This window comes from Urocitellus parryii, chromosome 5, assembly GCF_045843805.1.
Source record: "Urocitellus parryii isolate mUroPar1 chromosome 5, mUroPar1.hap1, whole genome shotgun sequence".
Lineage (NCBI taxonomy): Eukaryota > Metazoa > Chordata > Mammalia > Rodentia > Sciuridae > Urocitellus > Urocitellus parryii.
The window spans coordinates 200,655,974-200,671,311 of NC_135535.1; the positions used below are offsets into that span (position 1 = coordinate 200,655,974).

The window sequence follows — 15,338 nt, forward strand, 5'->3', positions numbered from 1 at the left end:
TTGACTCTTGTCTCCACGGGCGCCAAGTCGGAGGTCAAGGTGGAGACTACAGCAGCATGCATATGGGCAGGAGGACGGATTTTAGCCCAGAGTTCAAGCTTGTGGGATATGGAGGCACCCATCTGTATCTGTCCTTGCCTGACCCCCCACTGCCTGAGAAGATCAGACACCTGGCCTGACAGATGGCCAGAGCTCAGCAGCCAATACCCTGCCTGGGTGGACAATTTCTTAGCTGTTATGTTTCAGGCCATTTCTTTCCAGATTATTTCCCTTGGTCCCTCTGGTTCTGTATCTTATAGCATCATCACTATGGGCTTTTTCTTTTCTTTCTTTTTTCTAAAGGACTTTGGAGGTATTTGGTGTAGACTTATTCTTTATTGGGTGTGGATATCAATGTCTGGAGAGGTGAGGTGACTTCGCCACAGGTGATGGCCCATCTCAGAGTAAGCCTGATCAATATGGGCACTTGATCATTGCCAGCTTGGTGTCCCTCTTCTGTTAACAGAGGAACCTCAGCTTTGCTTTGAGAAACCTCTGATCCTCCCTCAGATGGCTCAGATGGGGCTGTACCCTCCCCTCCCTAGATCATGTCTCAGTCCACACTTCAGCTCTGTGATTTTGCTAGAGCTGCGGGAAACTGTCTTTCTCTGGAACTCTTCATCTGGTAGAATATTCCAGAGCTTTCAGCAGTCACCATGCAAAGAAAGCCTGTCCCCAAATAAAGTCAACCAGAGAACTCAGTTGAGAGAGGGAGAGAGGGAGACTGTGTCCTCACAATATGATTTGAACTGCTCGATTCAACGAGATCTGTAGAATATTGTTTTAGTCCGTTTTCTGTTTCTGAAACAAAACACAGGAGGATGGGGACCTTATGAAATAATGAGGCTTATTTAGCTCACAGTTTTGAAGGCTGAAAGTCTAAGATCAGTCAGTCCCATTGCTACAGTCTCTGGCAAGGGCTCTCTAGCTGTCACAACAACAGGATGGAGGAGCAGAAAGGAAAGTGGTCACATGCATAAGGGGCAAAGTGTGTAGGATGGCCTCACTTTATAACAACCCATGATGGCTAACTCACTGTGCAAGACCAGTATTAATCTCTTCTGAGATCGAGGGCTGTGCCCCATGACCTGAATACCTTGCAGTGGGCCGCACCTCTGAGTGTGGTTCCACCATCTCTCAACGTTGCCACTCTGGGGACCAAGCTTCCAGCTTGTCAGCCTTTGGAACACAAACCATACCTGAACCATCACAGATACCCCGCCCCGGACTTTTCAGTGTGTGGACCAATGTGTTTTAAAATTTGTTTCGTGTCCTGCTTTAGTTGTAACTGTGATCATCTGAATCCATACACTGCTGACTCACATTCCTTCTCTTTCTGACTCACAAGTGTTAATCCTTGGTTTATTTAGCAGGGTCACTTGAGTCTGTGACACAACCCCCACCACCACCACCTTGAATCACTGCCACCTGCTGTGGGGACTCTTCTTGCAAGATGGTGTGTGTCAATGGAGTGTGAATGAGGTCACCAGCCCTGTGCAGCAACATGGAGAGGAGGCTTGGTTTCTGAGGCCTGGGGCCCGCACTTCACCTTGGATCTTGATGGAATTCTATAGTGACATCAACGTTAACAGAACAGAAACAATGGTTCAAAGAGAAACTCGCCAGTGTAGCTCAGGTTTTGTCTCTCTTTTTCAAGTATGTACAGGTACATATGTGCATAGATATATTATACATATGCATGTATACATGTACACATGATTAAACAGATTATGCATATATATTTATGTACAATGTATGTCTTTAAGATGTATATTTTAAAAGTAATATACTTGCCAGTAATATACTCATACCTGTTATCCCAGCGACTCAGGAGGCTGAGGCATGGACATTGCAAATTCAAGGCCAATCTCAGCAACTTAGCAAGACCCTATCTCAATAAATAAATAAATAAGCTTGGGCTATAGCTCAGTGGTAAAGCACCTCTGGGTTCAATCCCAAAACAAACAAAAAAACCACCCAAACCCCAAAGTAATATATATATTTCCATTGCAGAAAATCAAGGCGGCAAAAAAACATGTAAAGAAAAAAATTCTTTTTTATTTTTTGGTCCTGGGGATTGAACTCAGGGGCACTCAACCACTGAGCCACATCCTCAGCCCTGTTTTGTATTTTATTTAGAGATAGGGTCTCACTGTGTTGCTTAGCACCTTGCTTTTGCTGAGGCTGGTTTTGAATTCGAGATGCTCCTGTCTCAGCCTCCGGAGCTGCTGGTATTACAGGCGTGAGCCACCACACCCAGCTGAAAAAAAATTCTCCTAAATATTAACACCCCAGGATTATGGTTAATACTATATAATTTTCCCTTTGTTCTTTTTTCTATGCACATATACTTTATATCAGGTCATATTCCATTTTAAGTATTGTTAAACGAGAAAGTATACTTTAGAAGAGAACTTAACAGGATTTATGTCCAGAAGTATATAGATGTCACATGGGTCCATTTGTGTATATCATATGTGAATACTCAGGTCTGAGAAATACATCAAATTATAAACAGATTTTTCCTCTGGAAATTAAATACAGAAATTTGGACTTTGAAATTCCTTTTTCTTATTTTCTTTTTTTTTTTTTTGTCCTTCTACTTGGGATTGAACCCAGGATGCTTTATCACTGAGCTATAGTCCCACAGATTTTTCATGCTTTATTTTGAGACAGTATCTCACTAAGTGCTGAGGATCTAAGTTGTTGAGGCTGGTCTTGAACTTACAATTCCCCTTCCTTAGGTTTCAATGGAATTGAATGAGGTCCTTAGGTTTCCAAGTTGCTGGGATTATAGGAATGTACTACCAAGCCTGGCACTGACTTTGAAATTTTCTACTTTTTGATATACTTTGAAGGGAAACTGTTGGTTTTATGGTTGGATATGAGATGTCTTACAAAAAGCTCACATGGAAATGGAGGAAAGTTCTGAGGTAGAGTGATTATATTATGAGAGCTAAAACCTAATCAGTGGGTTAATCCATTTGATGGATTAATAATTTGAGTGGATGACTGGGTGGTAGCTATAGGCAGGTGAAGCGTGGCTGGAGGAAGTAGGACGAGGGGTTATGTTTTTGTCTCTGGCTCCTGGCTCTGTTTCCTGGCTGCCATGAGTCAAGCAGATTTCCTCTGTCGCTCCTTTCTGCCGTGATGTGCTGACTCATCCTGGGCCGTGGAGCCATCTGATCATGGACTGAACCTCTGAGACCATGAGCCTAAATAACATTTTTCTTCTCTAAGTTGTTCTCAGTGTATTTTGGCCACAGCAATGAAAAGCTGATTGATACTGTGGGTTTCCTTTGGAATCAGAATAAATAAAGTTGCAAATTTTCTAACATCAATCCTTCGTTCCTTGTTTACTATCATGTTCACACATGAAAATTGCCATTTGTTCCCCAAATTCATTTGTTAAACCAGAGGTTGTCATTTTGAAGTGAACTGTATCATAGAGCACAGATACCAAAAGAATACAACTAGAAGTAGACAGAACATAGCCAGCTCCATCTTTGAAGCTGTACGTCACATCCAGGGGTCAAATGCCTCCTGGAAGTGACTTGGCAAGTCTGAAAGGCATCTGACATGATTTATCGTGCACTGAAACCAACTGCTGTCAGCCTAATTAGAGAGACATGCTCAATTAAGACAGAGCAGGAGTCAGTGCGGCTCCTCTCTGACCAGGGAAGTACCAACAGAAGAGGCAGCCGAGAGGAGACCCACTCTGCTAGGGAGACCCCAATGCACTGGGGTCAATGTTCGAGGACAATCTGTCAGCCACCTCTTCTGAGAGCCCGGATTATCACTTGTGCAGCTCTCTTGGGTCCATCTCCTCCCTCTCTCTTGATTTATCTCTGGCAGCATTACAATCTCTTTAAGTGGCTCTTATCAGTCCATGGTTGCTGCCCCATTTCTCTCTTTGCTCCAAAAACCAAACTACATAAATAAAATAAAAATAAGAAAAACTAACTGCTTGACGGAGCTATCCACACCCACTGCCTCTACATCCTCCTTCCTGTTCTGCTTGAGTTTCTTTGATATGGAGACCCACTGGGCTGGCTCAGGGGAGCTGTTTCTTGGAAGGAGGCACTTGCAGTCCTGTGCAAATCTCAACAAGACGCTGAAGAATGGTTGTCCTCATGGAAACTTCCAGGGAGCTCCTCCCTCCCATCAGGATCAGAGGCTCGTCGCCTCCCCTCTCCTCTCCCCAGGCCTCCTCTCCATTGTCTCTTTCTCTGCTTTTCTCTGATGGTCTCTCTCTACTTAGTCATCTAGTACATCCCATAATAATCAGTCCAGCTCCAGTCCACCTCAGGACTTGAGCCCAACTCAGCAGACAGATGCCCAAGGGAGATGGAACCTAATTAGCCCAGTAACTTCTTCCAGGGAGGAGACAAGCCGGTCACTGGCCTCATGACCATGGGGTCCATGCCCACACACTGTGGTTGTTTATGGCCATGGGATCAGGAACAGGGCAGCCTGCCCTAGAAGGGACTGTGGAGGGGGAGACATATCTGTATGCCTTTTATTTACTTCCTGACCCAAGGCAGTCGACTTTGTTCAGCAGCCCAGAAGCCGCTCTCTTTGTCCTTGAGTCCGATGGTCAGCATTCATTTCTTTCTGGGTATGAATGTTCAGTGGCTTTTCAAACCCTTGACCCTTTTCCTATAATTTTCACAGAATTTGTTCACCTTTGCTATTGTTTTCAAATCACCATTTTTATTACTAGTAGTAGTAGCAGCAGTAGTAGTAGTAGTAGTATTTGTGGTGCTGGGGATGAACCCAGGGCCTTGTGCGTAGGCAGGTGCTCAGCCAGCCCCAGCCCTACTTCCCTAGTCCACCCTGTTTTTCTGGCTGTTCCTTTCCCGCCTGTCTTCTGGACTCCGTTTTCTGTGTCTCTGCTTTCTCCTTTGGTCTTCCTCTGGGTCCACCTACTCAGGTAGCCTCATTCTCCCCATGGCCGCAGTCACCTGCTCTGTACTGACAGGTTCCAATTTTATATGTCTACACGCCTCCTCCCAGACCTCTTTATTTATTTTGGAGGGGGCTACTGGGGATATAACCCAGAGGCAATTTACCACTGAGCTACATCCCTAGCCTTTTAAGTTTTTTTTTTTTTTTTAACTTTGAGACAGGGTTGCTTAGGGACTTGCTATGTTGCTGAGACTGGCCTTGAACTTTCGATCCTCCTCTCTTAGCTTCCCCAGACACTGGGATTATAGGCATGTGCCACGGCACCTAGCCTCCCAGACCTTTTAACCAACTGTGCAGGTCTACCTAGATGTCCCACAGGCACCTCAAAGTCACAGTATGCTCAGTTGAAATCACCACCTTCCCCCTCAAATTTTCTTCTCTCCCAATATTCCTTATTTCAACAGATGGCACCACCCACCTGCTCTAGCCATGCCCAGTGCCTATCCCTCTCACTCTTCACACCCAAGCACCCAACATAAAAGACTTGATGATAATTTCCTCATGTGTCATATACCCAGTGTTCTACTTTCTTGTACTTTGCTTTTAAAAAATTATTTATCTAATTTTATTTTGAGACAAGATCTCCCTAAATTGCCAAGGCTAACCTCGAATTTATGATCCTTCTGCCTCAGCCTCCTGAGTCACTGGGATGACAGGGTGAGCCACTCCAGTTCCCAGTGTTCCACTAAGTATCTCTTTATCTTTTCTTTTCCCCTCCTGATACTGTCATCTTTCCTGGGGTCATCTAAACAGCCTCCTAACTTGGCTCCCAACCTTCAGTTTTCCAACGCCCCAATCCAGTTGCCCATGGACGCAGAGTGTTCTCTTCCTTCCTCCTTTTAAAAAGAAATGTAGGTAGCTGGGCGCAGTGGTGCACGCTTATAATCCCAGTGGCTCCAGAGGCTGAGACAGGAGGATCATGATTTCAAAGCCAGTCTCAGCAAAGCGAGATGCTAAGCAACTCAATGAGAACTTGTTTCTAAATAAGATACAAAACAAGGCTGGGGATGTGGTTTAGTGGTCAAGTGTCCCCAGGGTTCAATCCCTGGTACAAAAAAAAAAAAGAAAAAAAGAAAAGAAAAGAAATAAATAAAGTTTTAGTAATTCTATGTATACACATTCTGCCCACATCCTGTGTGGGGAAGGAGTGGGTAACTGCAGAGGTGTGGACTGGCGAATGCTTTCTTTATAGCGGTACACACCAAAGGGAATCAGTAAGGAGCTTCTCTAGGAAAACAAGATGAGAGTAGGGAAAACAGGTTGTTTGGTGCTTGACAGGTTATACCCAAACCATGGCTGCATTTTACCTGGGGCTGTGAGCTAAGGCAGGGCGCCAGTGTGATCTTTCTCTAACCAGGGAATTTCACCCAGGAGTTTCCAGAAAAGCAGCTTCCCTGCATTACTGGCTCAAAAAAAATCCATAGTTCATACACAGCTTCCAACATACATAGACTCAAACTACTATTTACAAAAGTGTTGGCCAGACTGTTTCAATATAAATATATGATTTTTACCTTTTTATTTTTTTATCATGCCGAACTTTGAACAACATTAAAGAAGACAGAGTATTCTATAGTATTCCTATTCCCCCTCCCCAGTAACCAGCAACCCAGGCCAGACCTATCCTATTCCTATCCCAGTCCACCCTGCTCTTATGTAATATTTTGAAGCAAATCCCATGTACCCTATCATTTCATTTATAAATATCATATAATGCTATTATCATAACTAAAAGAACAATAATTCTTTAATATCATTAAATACTAACATCTGTATTTCTGATTCTCTCACGAGTCACAAGTGTATAAAAAAATCTAAATTCCATAGTTTGTGTTTGGTTGCTGTGCCTTTAAATGCTTCTGCTTCTTCTTCTTTATAATATCTTTATTTTATTTATTTATTTTTATATGGTGCTGAGGATCGAACCCAGTGCCTCACATGTGCTAGGCAGGTGCCCTACCACTGAGCCACAACCTCAGCCCCAAATGCTTCTTAATCCATGGTTTCTCCTTATCCCTTTTATAGTTATTTTCCTTGCAACTTATTTGCTGAGAGAAAAGCAAACAAATGTGCTGTTAATAGAGTTTTCCACAGAGCTGGGTTTTTGTCCCTGTAGTATATCATTTAACAAGGACTTCAGTTTTCTGTATTTCCTATATGTTAGCAGATTTTTTAAAAAGTAACATCATTAGAATAGACACTTAAGTGTTAATAATATTAATATGCCTGACATATTAATATGCCTGCCTTTAAGGTTAACTGGTTTTCTTAGAACCTTAAACTCCCTGGACAAGTAGAGGTTTCTAAATTTGATTATGTCCTTCTCTACTTAAAATCTTCATTTTTCTTAGAGTCCAAAGGAGTGAAGGTGATTATTCTTTGACTACCCTGATTGGTCAAGGTGTGAGCATGTGACCCAGCTGGGCCATTCAGAGCCCTTCCCAGCTTTTGCAGCTGAATCTCCTAGGAATCTTTTAGCTGTGGGCTAACCCAAGTCATGCGAGGCTTCGCCCATTCCATTTGAAATTCTCTGTTTCCATGAAGGGACTTTTTTTTTTTTTTTGTCCTGGGGATTAAGCCTGGGGATACTGTACCACTGAGCTACTACACATTCAGCCTTTTTAAAATTTTTATTTTGAGCATTTTCCTATGAGAGGACTGCTCAGATGCCTTGTCTTTGTCCTCCCACCCTCTAAAAATAAAAATAAAAAATAAAATAAAATAAAAAATAATAGAGTCAAGCAGTTTAGACATTCATCAGCCTGGTAAACAAACTTTGCCAGCATATAGAAGTCCTACTATTGTAAAGAAAATTGACAAGACAAAAAGTACATATGATGACCCAACTACTGTGTTGTTGGGTAACTTATAAGGTTGACCTCCGACTTCATTGATGTAAAATCCTATTGGAAATATTAGGGCAGCCATACAGAAAAAGATCATTCCAGGGAATGCTATCCATCGTGCATATTTTGTAGCTTCTCTTCGCCAGTGGGAAGCCACCAGCAAACCACAAGTGACAGTCAATGAAATGATTCCCATGATGATAAAAAACAGTGTGGTGACCCACTCTGGGGGGGATGCACGTCCCCTCTGGTCCATGGATTGTTTGACACTGTCGCACTAGCCCCACAGTGAGTGCTCCCGGTGTTGATCCAGTCGGGGTTGGCGATGCTGGCGATGGCCAGAAAGAGACATCCTGAGATGATGGTCAGTTTATCCATCTCCCCGCCCCGCTTCCCCCACCCCAGCCCCGGGCTGACCACGACCTCAGGCCTCCCCAAGGGCCGCCCCCGCGGCCCCCCCGCGCTGCTGCTGAAAAGGAAAAAATGCTTTGATTTGTTCTCACTATGCACTTTGGATTAAAAAAAAAAAAAAAAAAAAGAGCCTTTCCATAACCAAATACAGACAATATTGACTAAATCTCCTGAGCATATTCAGGCAGGCAGTCTGCACTGTGATAGCAACCTAGAGAAGGAGAATGCTCTACACTGAAAAGCCTGGGGCCCTCTGTGACTCTCTTGTTCCGTTTTTAACGTCTAATGATTCATTTGAGAAAAAAAAGTCTAAGTATTTATGAATCATGGTGGACCAGAGGGATGCAAAAGAAGTTCATGTGGTGCTGGCCTCACCTCCTAAGAAATTAGTGTTCACAACTTCCTTGTAATGGTATGAGCCTTTGGCACCAGAACGGATTACCATTGCATTACTGCACCGAGAAGCCAATAGATCAAAATGTGTTTGCTAAAATGTATGTAAAAATTCTGAAATTCCCTAATCTCTATGTATAAAAAGAAAAGGAAAAAAAAATCAAAACACTAAGAGACATGTTGTTTGGGGTGGGTGGGTGGGGAAAGCTATATATATATATATATATTTTTTTTTTTTTTTTTTTTGCTGATGCAGTAAATTTTTTTTTTTTTTAAATTTTGAGACAGGGTCTTGCTAAATTGACCATGCTAGCCTTGAACTGGTCAGCCTCCTGCTTCAGCCTCCCAAATGGCTAGGATTACAGGCCCCTGCCACCTGGCTGGACTTCCTAAAGGGACCCTGGCAGCACAACTATAGATTTGCTGAAAATACACAAGCCCATGAAGAAATCCAGACACAAAAGCCACATGTTATATGATTCCATTTATGTGAAATATCTGGAATAGCATAGGCATTTACCTAGAGGAAGAGAGTGGATGGGTGCTTGCCAGGCGCTGGGAGTACATTGCAAGGGGCAATGGGAGCAATGCATAATGGGCCTGGGGTTTCTTTTTGGGGTGATCAAAATATTCTGGAATTAGTGGTGATGGTTGCACAATTTTGTGAGTATACTAAAATCACTGAATTATTCACTTCAAAAAGGTGAATTGTATAGCATGTGAAACACAACTCAAAGAAAGAATAAAATCATAAGCCCATATTTTTTCCTAGAACCAGTTAATTCTAAAACTCTGGTTGGGGCCCAGGCATTGAAAAGTCTGTACAGCTACTGCAGGTGATTCTCAAAAATCAGCCAGGCTTGACAAGCATTGTTGGTATGACATGGCTACTTTCTCTCTTCAAGGAGAAGTTCAGGTTTGGGTAGGGAGGTTTTAGCAGCTTATTTAACTTGAATCTGCCTCTCTCTGGCTCTTGCTCTTTGCCCTCCCTTTCTCAGCTCAGTTCAGTGGGGAGGGTATCAAGAAGCCCAGTTAAGATTATAGCCATGGGGAGGGAGGCAGAAAGGGAGAGAGAGACGTGGGGGGGGGGGATTAAATAGAACAAATTTTGTATTGTGCATGCATGAATATATCACAGTGAATCCCTTCATTATGCACAAATAAAATAAAAGGTTAAAAAAAGATTATAGTCATAATCAGTCTCTGTTGTGAATGGAATTGCGTCCCTGCATTTCTATGTTGAAGCCCTAACCTTCACTATGACTATATTTAGGCATAATCTTTGTACCTTCCTCTCAATTCTGCTGTGAACTTTAAAAATCTTCTTAAAAGGGTTTTTCTTTTTTTTTTTTTTTAAAAAAAAAGGTAATTAAGTTAAATGAGGTCATAAGGATGAGGCTGTAGTCTTATGGTAGAGCATATGCTTAGCATATGTGAGGCCCTGGGTTCAATATCCAGTACCATCTCCACCTTCACCACCACCACCACCACCAACAAAACAAAACAAAAAACAAAAATTGAGGAAGAGGCACAATAGATGCACCATACAGGGAAAAGGCCTTCAGCAAACCAGGGAGAGAGCCCTCAGGAGAAACTCAGCTGGCCTCACATTGATCTTGGATTTCTAGCCTCCATAACCATGGCAGAAAATGAATTCCTGTTGTTAAGCCACCAGTATTGTGGTGTTTTGTTATGGCAATCCTCGCAGATTAATAAGCCTAAGCTTATTAGTGAGAAATGGGGAACTATTACTTTTTTAAAGCAGAGATTTGTTCTAGCAAAACTGACATGCTAATGATATATAGAAGTTTCTTTTCTATAAAATGAAAATGGTAAGACTTATTTTTCAGATATTAGATTTGGCAAGTCTGGAAGATGAATAAAATCTTCAGTGCAGCTTCTTCTGTAAAAAAGCAAGAGGTAGGCAATCAGATAATTTTGTCCTATCATTTCTAATTATTATGGATCCTGTTCTATTTATTGTGTTATTACATTGTCTAGCAAAAAAGGCAGAATGCTCTCAGAGATGACAGACTTCCTTTCCTGTTCCCTCACCTAATGAGAATGCCTTTGGCATTTCATGGATGAATACCATGTTTGCTGTTAGATTCAGATGATACCTTTCTTCAAATTAGTCAGTTTTGAAAAACCATCCTGTACCTGCCCACCTGTCTAGACACTCTTCCGGTTGTCTCCCCCGCACACTGGCTACATGGCAGACAAAAGAAACTCAGGCTCTTTTGTGCACCATGTCTTTGTATTTCCTCCTCTTTATTCCAGGAACATCCTCCCCAACTTTCAAATATCTCTCAGCTTAAAGAGAACCAGATAAAATTGTAGTTTCTTTTAGTCGGAGAACAAAAGGAAGAAGGTTCCTGCTTCTCTTCCCATTTGGAAGAATATCAGAGAAAATGTCTCCATTACCCTTCTCCTTCCTTTTAATTGCTCTCTGCCAGTTGAGAGGTGACCCTCTGCTTGTACCACTCCCATCATTGGGCAGGGTAACTGTTCTTAAAGGCAAAGCCCCAGAGGTCCACCTTCTTTCACTTCCTGTGCTCAGGGTGCTCCTGTGTATTTGGCCCACCCTGTGGCAGGGCACCCCATTGCGGGAGAGAGATGGGGAACTATTATTCTTTTTATTCCAGTTTCTCCACTGTGACTGGATGGGTGGGTTCGATGACCCTCGTTCTGGGAGTTCTGCTATTCAGTTCAGTGAAGAGGCAGGAGGACTAGGTCTCCCTTAGGCCTGGGGTTTAAGCCATTTTCAAATCCATTTCTTACCAAAGCTTTGCATTATGATATCGAGTTCCCTGGACATACATTCTATTGGTATGAATCCTAGTGGGTGGGGGGACTCCCTAGACCCTTAACCCTGGCACTATGAGCTCTCATCAGACATTTTCTAGATAAATGAATGAACTGACGCATGCATCCCAGGCTTTCTCCTCTGTAATAACAGCTGTTGTTCACCGGGCACCCTCCATGGGCCAAGCACTGCTGTCTCACTGCATCCTCCCAACAACCCTATCAAATAGTTCTTACCATGTTCATTTTATAATAAAAGAAGTCCTGTGTATCACCACCATGTTAACTATGCTAGAGCAAATCTCTGCTTGAAAAAAGGACAGCTCCCCATTCCTCAGGATCTCAGCCCAGCCTTGGTGGCCTTCCTCTGGCTCACTCGCTGCCAGCTCGGAACCTGATGTGCCTCTGTGTCATCGGGGCCATGGCTCTCTGAAGACACTAAGGAACGATCCTTTCTTGCCTCTTGCAACTTCTGGTGGCCAGGATGTTCTCTGGCTTGTGGCAGTGTCTCTCCAATCTCTGACTCCACTTTCCCTTGGCCCTCTTTGGGTGTCTGTGTCCTTTTCTTTGAAGATGACAGTCATCAGATTTAGGGTCTATGCTAAGTTGAGGATGATTTCATCTTGAGATCCTTAACTAATTACATCTATAAAGACCCTCTTTTCAAATAAGGTTGCATTCTGAGACTCTGGGTGGACATGGAATTTGGGGAGATACTATTCATCTCACTACAATCAGCATACAAGTTCTAAGCTGTATAGCTACGGTAATTTAAGGGAGTAAAATGGACTATTCTCCCTTGTTCAAGCCGTTATTATCTGGCGCCTCTGAAATCATATTCTAACTACCAGAATCAATCTGGGAGTACATGTCTGGAGGAGGCTGCTGAGGATGGCCTGGGGTGACTGTCTGGCCCACTTAGCAGGGGCCAAACGTGGCAGGACTCTTCTCCAGTGACCATATTATTGGACTACAAATGGACACTTGACCCAGGCTAAACCAATAATACTCTTTTCAAAGGATTGAGATTTTAGGGAATCAGACTAAAAGCCAATACCTGAACTTCTCTCCTGAATTGAGGAAAAATTAATTTATGGGTTGTGGGATCGTGACCTTCTATTTATCATCAGGAGAGAGAAGCAGAGAAAACCAGTTTCTGTCTGGGGAAAATAAAACAGATGGTCAAATATAGGCAGAGGTAGAGTCTAACAGTCTGGATGGATCTCACTCTTGGTTCCAGGCCAACGGGAGGCCGAGCCACACTTGTGCCCTCAGGTTCAAGACAGTGTTAGCAATAGGTACTGAGTGCTCACCCTGGGCCGGACCATGTGCTTGACCTGCATTGTATTGGTCACCGTATTTCACCCTAGCTGGATGCAGTGGCACATACCTATAACCCCAGCAGATGCAGGAAATAGCAAGTTTGAGGCCAGCCTGGGCTACGAAGCAATACCTTGTTACAGATTGAAAAGCATCTGGGCAAACTCTTCACGATGAGGAAGACCAACATATTTTTCTCTCTCCTTACTCAGTGCCATATAAACTTTCCCTACATTGCTTCTTACTTTAAAAAAAATGTGGCAAAATATACATAATATAAAATTTACCATGTTAACCCTTTTTAAGTGTCCGGTTCAGTGGTCTTTATGTTGTTATGCAACCATGACACCGTTCATCTCTGGAATTTTTCATCATCTCAAATGGAAACTGTGTTCATTAAATGCTAACTATCCATCCTCCCTGACTTCATATAGGTGAATTATATAATGTCTGTCCTTCTGTGACTTATCTCACTTTGTACAATGTCTTCAAGGAGGTACCATCAGTATTGTATGTTGCAGTCCATTGGCTAGATCTAGTCCCATCATGGCCTCAAATGAATTCTAAGGAGGCTAGGAAAGGTAAGGGAGGTGATTCATGGTACACATTTGTGCCACACGATAAATTATCTTTTTGCTTAAGTTAGGTTGACTTGGCTACAGTTTCTTGCAAACAAAGAATTAGAATCATACCCATTCTACACAAACAACTCAACATCTAGTGAATGGAGAGAGCTCATCACTAGGGGTTCTTTATTACTAATTGGCAATATTCCTTTTTTTGTGTGTGTATGGTGCTCGGGTTTGAACCCATGGCCCAGCACATGGTAGGCAAGTGCTCTACCACCAAGCTACTCCCTCTGCCGCTCTAACTAGTAATATTCTTGGTGCTGCTTCTCAGAATTAAAATTATAGAATGTTGGCATTAAAAGAACCCTAAATCCAGAATTGACTCAATCTTCTAACTTGACTTTCTGTAGACAACCTATTTTGGGGGGTCAATATTATTAGACAAAGTGCATTAAGTATTTAGGATGCATCGAGAACTGTGGGAAGCCAGGCATGGAGGCACATGCCTGTAATCCCAGGAAAATGGGAGGCTGGGGCAGGAGGATTGAAGTTCAAGGCCAGCCTGAGCAATTTAGTGAGACCCGGTCTCAAAATAACATTAAAAGGCCTGGGGCTGTAGCTCAGTGGTCAAGCACTTGCCTAGTATATGTGGGGCCCTGGATTCCATCCTCTGTACCACAGAAAAATATTTAAAAAGAAAACTAAAATAAAAGAAGTGTGGGGGGCTGCTGGGGCACAGAATTTGACAAAAATTCAATCCTATTCTATTGGTAGAAAACCTCATCTTTCTTGTGTTGATAAACATTACTTGTTCACCCACGGCCTCAATGTTCTATTATTAGATTGTGATCATGAGGGAAATCTATGAGTAGATCATGAGTGTATTTTTGACTTGTATAATTTCACTTCCTTTTGCTTTCGCAATACTTTCACTATTGGTAATACTGTACAGAAATTTCCCCTTTTCTTCACTTCTTTATATTTCTCTTTTCCATACAGTCAAATAATAAGGGTGCCACATTTCATAAGCTTGTATGAAATTGTCTGCTACCTACTCGGAAAAATGACTCCTCTAAGATTTTATGCACCACAATAGCTTCTAGGTCTATCCTTGATGACCCAGCGGCTGCATTTGACATGACTGTGCAGCACAAGAGATGAGCCAGCAGGGCCCGGCTGGGAAAGTTTCCTCTCTGGATGTGACATTAGCTACAAAAAAAAAAAAAAAAAAAAAAAAAAAATAGAATTGAAGCCATGACAAAGTATTTATGAGTAGGGTTCTGCCGCTGGGTCCTCCCACAAACAAACTGCATTCAGCAAATTCCTTAAATTCTCTAAGTCTTAGCCCTTTATCTATAAAATGATGCTGCTAAAAGAACTGAAAGTCCCTTTTCACCTTAAATGTCTATGCTTTTCTGATTCTAGAGAGAACCATAAGGAAGAGACAGGCAAGCAGCTGGGACAACTAGGAAGCTGGAGAAAGAAAATGGGAGACAAGGAAAATTCCAAGGACAAAGAAGGCAATAAAAATAATTCGGAACAGCAGGTGAGGGAGCCAAGCAAAACAGGTCAAAAGAGAAAATGACAGCAAGCCTGCAGCGTGCTGGGGTCTGCAGTGACCCTGCTGCATTCCTACGGTGCTTGCCAGGACACTTTTGAAATGGTTTGAGGCCTTGCCCTGCCCTCTCCAGAGCAAGGTTATAGAAATTCCAGACAATTAACTGCGCCTTTCCAGGTGTGGCAGTTGCTGAATACCCTGGGCCTGCTGTTGGGAAAGTCTTCCCAGGTCTCAAGTTTCTGGAGTTGGGGAGTCTTTATGTTTTCTACTGGCGTCATAAAACTGCCAGGCTACCTTGTTAGCTGCAAGGAGAAGCAACTAAGACTTTCCAGTTCCTGACAACTGCCACTCCCTGGGTCCCTGGCCCAGCATGGAGAAGAAGGCTTACTGCTGTGCCGTGGCTGTGATCCCAGGATGCCAGAGCTGAAA

General features: G+C 42.8%; 1 non-coding gene and 1 pseudogene across 1 annotated transcript; one reads left to right on the forward strand and one right to left on the reverse strand.

The window, feature by feature from the left end:
• Window positions 1–7,764: 7,764 nt before the first annotated feature.
• Window positions 7,765–8,231, reverse strand: LOC113179530 (uncharacterized protein C16orf52 homolog B pseudogene; annotated as a pseudogene).
• A 6,705-nt stretch (window positions 8,232–14,936) lies between these two features.
• LOC113179618 (small nucleolar RNA SNORA9) lies at window positions 14,937–15,070 on the forward strand. Its single transcript, XR_003300367.1, has one exon. It is a non-coding gene; the product is annotated as a small nucleolar RNA SNORA9 (small nucleolar RNA).
• The last annotated feature ends 268 nt before the right edge of the window (window positions 15,071–15,338 follow it).